Source organism: Theropithecus gelada, chromosome 15, assembly GCF_003255815.1.
Source record: "Theropithecus gelada isolate Dixy chromosome 15, Tgel_1.0, whole genome shotgun sequence".
Taxonomy (NCBI): Eukaryota; Metazoa; Chordata; class Mammalia; order Primates; family Cercopithecidae; genus Theropithecus; species Theropithecus gelada.
In genome coordinates this window covers 85892390-85899641 of record NC_037683.1, presented here as the reverse complement: position 1 = coordinate 85899641, position 7252 = coordinate 85892390, and the positions used below count along the sequence as shown (strand labels likewise).

At 41.8% G+C, this 7252-nt stretch overlaps 1 pseudogene across 1 annotated transcript; it reads left to right on the top strand.

Annotated features, from left to right (window-relative positions):
• The first annotated feature begins 2986 nt into the window (after nt 1-2986).
• On the top strand, nt 2987-4684 carry LOC112608306 (annotated as a pseudogene). Its single transcript, XR_003115973.1, has one exon. The product of XR_003115973.1 is annotated as a sin3 histone deacetylase corepressor complex component SDS3 pseudogene (transcript).
• Nucleotides 4685-7252: the final 2568 nt, after the last annotated feature.

The following is a 7252-nucleotide window of genomic DNA, read 5'->3' as shown; positions in this document are numbered from 1 at the left end:
ATTTGTCCTAGGAAAGTAATATTTGGAGCAAATAAATTGCAAAAAAAAAATTAAAATAAAAAAAGGTTTTATTTTCGTGGAAAGAAAGTAATAACAATAACACTGAGGAATAGAAAAGTGGAACCGGGCCGGGTGTGGTGGCTCACACCTGTAATACCAGCACTTTGGGAGGCCGAGGCCGGTGAATCATGAGGTCAAGAGATTGAGACCATTCTGGCCTACATGGTGAACTCCTATCTCTACTAAAAATACAAAAATTAGCCAGGCATGGTGACGGGTACCTGTAGTACCAGCTACTCGGGAGGCTGAAGCAGGAGAATCGCTTGAACCTGGGAGGTGGAGATTGCAGTGAACCGAGATCATGCCATTGCATTCCAGCTTGTATGATAGAGCAAGACGCTGTCAGAAGAAGGAGAAGGAGAAGGAGAAGGAGAAGGAGAAGGAGAAGGAGAAGAAAAGAAAGAAAGAAAGAAAGAAAGAAAGAAAGAAAGAAAGAAAGAAAGAAAGAAAGAAAGAAAGAAAGAAAGAAGGAAAGAAGGAAAGAAAGAAAGAAAGAAAGAGAAAGAAGGAAAGAAGAAAAGAAAAGAAAAATGAAACCATTGAAGAGAGGAGACAATTCAGGTCTAAAGGACTGAGAGGTTGAAATTTCACAAGTTTGCTTAGGATTAGACCTGTTTGAAAGACGTGGAGAGAGAGAAACAAGGTAGGAAAAGAAGCAGGGGAAGAGGGAATAATGAGGGCACTATTAGAAGGAATGACTGAGCTGGGGCAGAGGCATAAGCAAGTAGGAGGGAATAAAATGCTAAAACTAGAATCACGTAGACAGACAATTTTATAGGAAATGTATGTTAAAATAAGTACTGAAAACAGGCAAAGAAGACAAGATAGCAAAGCTTGAGTGATACCATACTTGGTTCTTAGAGAATCATTTTGTCTTCACCTGATTGCAGAAAAGTCCAGCCAAAGACTCATCAAATATGCTGTTTCCTGTTGTCATCTATGTGCGACTTCTTCTAGCTCATTACATCCCCAACATGGCTTCCCCTGTAGGGAACACACTTGTACCTGGGGCAAGAGTTGCTCCTCTTAACTTGTGACGTGCAGGGCGGGTTGAGTTCTGCTAAATTTCAAAGCTAAAATTAAATTTCTTCTGCCCACTTTTGTAAATTCCTTCTGAGTTACTTCTCTACCCCTCCCTGACTCATTTTCTGAGACTAAACAGTCAAATGAACAAAGAGTCCAATTATTTTCCATGAGTAGGAGAAAGGAATTATAGCAACTCCAAGAAATCATTAGTCAAAATTAATGCATAGCATGAAAAATATTACACACACGCACAGGTACACACACTTACATTCACACATGCCACCTCCAAGAGCCTCTGTCTTCACTAACAATCGACTAAAAAGGCCAATCAAATTTTAGCCTAGATGAGGACATATACTTTCAATTTGTCTATTTGGTACACATGGATGGCTTTTTTCTGCATATTTTTTCAATAGAGTGCCCAACAGGGAATTATAGCTTAGTATTTTAGAGATCAACCCACTGGGTTGGGGTGGGAAAATGGTCTGTTCAAATTTTTCACCCACTATTGAGAAGTGGATCTTTCCAATGAAAAAAAAATGTCAAAGAGGGAATTTTCTACCCATGTGTCTCTCTTGATAAAACTAGAGAAGAAAGGATTACTGCACACTAGGCGTTTAGAGTAAAGCTGGTGGGAACACACAAAACGAATTTCGTGAAGCACTACTGGGGACTGCTTACAGACCTCAATCGTAAGTAGTACATTTAGAAAACCATGTTACCCTGAAAACATTATTTATTTTTCTCTAAGAGCTTTGGAAAGTATTGATTTGGAAATACGGATTTCTTTGCCCGCTGAGTCTTTTGGAAACACGTTCTGGTTATTTTTATGAGCCCAGCCTCTCTTCCTGGCTTTATATGGAAATTAATTTCTTTTGGCAACATATCCACTTCTTGATCTAAGGCATATATAAGGTTTAACTACATCTGTTCAGAGCTTTGCAAATACTCATACTGAGTCTTTCTGGAAAAGGAAGAACTTTAACCCCATCAAAGGGAGTCTGGTCAAGAAGGATTGTGGGTCACTCTAGCAAAAAATAGGATTCGTTGGTACAAGAGGGAGCTAGTTAAGCAAGAGCATGTTAGGGTAAGCATTAAGGAAGAACTTTTTTTTTGACAAATGCAATGTCTAACAAATTCTAAAACTGGCTATCAAGGAATATCTGTAATAGCAAACACTTGAAAGAATTACCCATGTTACACCACCATTTCTTTTAAATTGTTTAAGCAGTAAGAGGTTTATAATGCTGAAAACTCTTAACTACACTGGGGGGAAAAGCTACACTCACAAATCACTTCTATCATGCAGGTTTATTACAAAGTTACATAAGAATGTCGGCTCAGGAGATCTCGCCTTTGCACTCCAGCATGGGCGACAGAGTGAGACTCCCTCTCAAAAAAAAAAAAAGTTATCTGCTAGGCGCAGTGGCTCACACCTCTAATCCCAGCACTTTGGGAGGTCAAGATGGGTGGATTGCCTGACCTCAAGAGTTCGAGTCCAGCCTGGCCAACCTAGTAAAACCCCACCTCTACTAAAAATACAAAAACTTAGACAGACATGGTGGCACATGTAGTACCAGCTACTCAAGAGGCTGAGGAATGAAAATCACTTGAACTCGGGAAGCGGAGGTTGCAGTGAGCTGAGGTCATGCCACTGCACTCCAGCCTGGGTGACAGAGTGAGACTCTATCTCCAAAAAAATAAAAATAAATTAAAAAGTAAAATGTTGCGGGGGCGGAGCTCGGCGGAGACCGGGAAGGGTTCGCTGTGACTCCCGCTCCTCGAGTTGGGGGCTCCGTTGGACGCTGCTAGGCAGACAGCGAGTACGGAGGGCGGGTGACCGCGGTGTTCCTGGGCCTAACCATGTCTCTAACCATGCTCAACTGCGGTTAGAGACGACATGAGTGCCGCGGGGCTGCTGGCCCCGGCCTCGGCCCAGGCTGAAGCGCCGCCAGCCCCCGAGTACTACCCAGAGGAGGACGAAGAGCTGGAGAGCGCCGAGGACGAGCGCAGCTGTCCGGGCTGCGAGTCGGACGAAGATACTGAGGATAGTGAAACTGACCTGGCAAAGCATGATGAAGACTATGTGGAAATGAAGGAACAGATGTATCAGGACAAACTGGCTTCTCTCAAGAGGCAGTTGCAACAACCACAAGAAGGTACATTACAGGAATATCAGAAAAGAATGAAAAAACTAGATCAGCGGTACAAAGAGAGGATACGGAATGCAGAACTCTTCCTCCAGCTGGAAACTGAACAAGTGGAACGAAATTACATTAAAGAAAAGAAGGCGGCAGTGAAAGAATTTAAAGACAAGAAGGTTGAGCTGAAAGAGAACCTGATTGCTGAGCTAGAAGAAAAGAAGAAAATGATCGAAAACGAAAAGCTGACAATGAACTGACTGGAGATTCTATGGAGGTGAAACCTATCATGACCGGAAAGTTGCAGAGGCGACCAAATGATTCCGTCCCCATCCCAAACAAGAGGAGGAAACCTGCTCCAGCCCAGCTAAACTATTTGTTAACGGATGAACAGATCATGGAGGATCTGAGAACATTAAATAAGCTTAAGTCACCCAAGAGACCAGCATCTGCATCCTCTCCTGAGCACCTGCCTGTGACACCCGTGGAATCTTCCAGCCCAGAGGTTTGAAGCTCCGATAGAAGATGGCAAACTGTGCTATGACAAAAGATGGTACCACAAGAGCCAGGCCATCTATCTGGAATCAAAGGACAACCAGAAACTGAGCTGCATGATCAGTTCTGTAGGAGCCAGTGAGATCTGGGTGAGGAAGACAAGTGACAGCATCAAGATGAGGATCTACCTGGGCCAGCTTCAGCCCGGGCTCTTCGTGATCCGCCAACGCTCAGCTGCTTGACTTTCTGCAGTGCTCTTCTCTTGACCCTTTTTCTGGAGTGGGTTTTATTTTTGTTTTGTTTTGTTTTCTTCTTAATAGAAAAATGTTAACTTACTGGGAATAGCTACTCAGCCTTGGAAATAGAGAGCACTGTCGTGGATTCCTTAAGGCACTTTTGTGGCCGGCCACTTGGAACTTTGTCAGTCTTTTCTGCCTCAACTTCTTCCAGACATCAGTTACCATGTGACTGTTTTACTTTCAGGAGTATTGGGGGTTTGATTTACTTTCCTTTTATCTCTTTATTTTTTGCTTATACTTGTCTTTGAAAACCTCCTCTGAGTTTGAAGGGACAGCTGTTTTTATTCATTATCTTTAGGTCTCTCTACCATGGAGAAGAACAGGAAGGGATACACTCTCCAGTGCATTTTCATGTTTTGAATCTGATTAGTGGATCAGGTAGCTACTTTGCCTGTTGAGCCCAATTCACTATTTCCCCAGAAGCTTGGGGCAGAGGTCCCAGCAGGAGATGAATTCTCCTGGCTCTCAGCCTTCTGGGAGAAATAAATGCTTTGTGTAACAGTTGGCGCCCGCCATCCATTCCACTGGCTGAGCGATGGAAAACCTTGCCTGGGAGACTCTGTGCACTGAAGCAAATGGGTTTGGGGAGGGGACATTTCATATTTATAATGTGTTGAAGGTACTATATTTTAAATATTATTTAATGCAGGTGATTTATTCAAACATTTGTTGTAGCTTAAAAAAAAAAAGTAAAATGTTAGTTTTAGGCCAGGTGCTGTGGCTTATGCCTACAATCCCAGCACTTGGGGAGACCTGGGCAGGCTGATCTCCAGAGGTCAAGAGTTCGAGACCAGTCTGGCCAACATGGCAAAATCCTGTCTCTACTAAAAATACAAAAACTAGCCAGTGGTGTCTCACACCTGTAATTCCAGCTACTTGGGAGGCTGAGGCACGAGAATCGCTTAAACCCGGAGGCAGAGGTTGCAGTGAGCCAAGATTGTGCCATTGCATTCCAGCCTGGGCAACAGAGCAAGACTCCATCTCAAAAAAAAAAAAAAAAGAAAAGAAAGAAAAAAGAATGTGAGCTCAAATAAGAAATTCCTCATCAGCCACACTCCTCCTCAGGGTCTTAGGTGTTCCAGTGTTGGGCTGCAGGCTTCTAGGAGCTTCAGAGGAATAACAACACTCAAGACTGCAACTCAAGCTTGAATGACCCATAATCTTCTGTTTGGCTAACATCTTTAACTTCCGGAAGAAAGAACTTGGGTGAATTTTCTATCATTCAGTATGCTGTAAGCTTGATATGTAGAAAACAAAGAAAAGCAAAAGCAAAGAATCTTGTTGTAACAAACCACCTTTCTCCATAAACAGACTCCTCAGTTAAATCGACTGTAGCTAGGACAGCAGGGTTTGTTTGATTCAGAAACAATGCCATGTGAATTACTGGATTCTGCAGGAAAGAACTGGTTGGGATCACTTTTCTTAAAAGACTTCTTTGCCACAAAAATATCCAGGATATAAATAAGACTGAAAAAGAAAAAGTAAAAGGAAAGATATATGCAATACATGTTGCAGAGTATTAATATCTCCAATATTAAAAATATCTAATAAATAAGAAAAAAACATTGCAATAGAAAAAACGAAGAAATGATATTTGTCTTTTTGAGGGTGGGCTACCCAGCATATGAATGGTCATCTAATGCAGGCAAGTATTGGTAGAAAGTAAGCCGCCATTTTCTGCTACAGAAGCCAAAGGGGCCAGAGAATCCCGCACTTATCCATTGACTACCCCGGCAGACATCTGAAATGGACTCAGTCAGTCACGTGCCTCCACCTGGGACTCTGAGTCTTGAGGAATGATGAAAAGACAGCGGAGCAAGTGAGAATTTATTTACAGTGGTGTTGAGAGTTCCAAGACAGCAGTGGTTGGTTGCAGACAGGATACCAATGACAACATATTAACTGCCCTGTCTTGTTACCGGTATTACATGTACTGCATTTCCCACTGCCTCGCTGTCCTTTACCAAGCCTGGTTCTCCAACTTTCTCATTGATTCTCTAAGCTCTCCCATATCCTTCCAGCAAAATCTGTTTCTGCCTAGGTTAACTGTAGTTGGCTTTGTTGCTTGTAACTAAGAGCCCTGACAGAGAAAATAACTGACGGTTCTCAAATGAAGCAACATTTGTGGATAACAAAACCAGAGAAAGATGTCAAATCCCATAAATAATCGAGAAATAGTAGGTAGAGAATAGGATATGCCTCATCTCTATGTTAGCGAAGATTAAAAGAATTGTTAGAATCCAGTGTTGGCAAGAGTATATGTAGGGAAACGTGCACTCTTAATGAACTGGTTTATTGTTGTTGTTGTTGTTGTTGTTATTGTTGTTGTTTTGTTTTGTTTTTTGAGATGCGGTTTCACTCTTTTTGCACAGGCTAGAGTGCAATGGTGCGATCTCGGCTCACTGCAACCTCCGCCTCCCGGATTCAAGTGATTCTCCTGCCTTAGCCTCCAGAGTAGCTGGGACTATAGGCACCCACCACCATGCCTGGCTAATGTTTTTTGTATTTATAGTAGAGACGGGGTTTCACCATGTTGGCCAGGCTGGTCTCGAACTCCTGACCTCAGGTCATCCACTTGCCTCAGCCTCCCAAAGTGTTAATAAACTGTTAACAGGAATGTAAGTTGATGCAACTTTTCCGGGGGGAGATTGGAAATGTATACCAATATTTTAAATGTGTACACCCTTTGATCAGCAATTTCTCAACTAGCATTTATCTTAGAGAGATAATTAGTCAAGGTAGAGCAGCAGTCTTGATATGACAGCAATGTTTATAATTTAAAAATGGAAACAATTTAAACAGACATCAGTAGAGAGATTGTTATGATAGACCTTTACAAAAGAATATGATTCAGCACTAAAAAGGCAATTTAAAAGGTTTTATGTATATTTAATGAGAAACATCTGCACAGCATGGAAAAGAAGTAAAGCTTTCAGAAGAATAAGTGTTGCATAATTTCATATTTTAAATGTGGAAGGCAGAATTCTAAGATGGCCCCATGATCTCTGTTCTCTGTTATACTTGTAATTATGTTACATTACTAGAAAGTGGATATTACAATGTAATTAAGATTACTAACCAGTTGACTTTGAGTTCATCACAAGGGAGATTATCAGGTGAGCCTGACCTAAACCCATGAGCCCTTAGTAGCAGACTTCAGAGCAAAAGGGAATATCAGAAATTCAAAATGCAAAAAGGACTCAATATGCCTTACTGACTTGAAAATGGAGG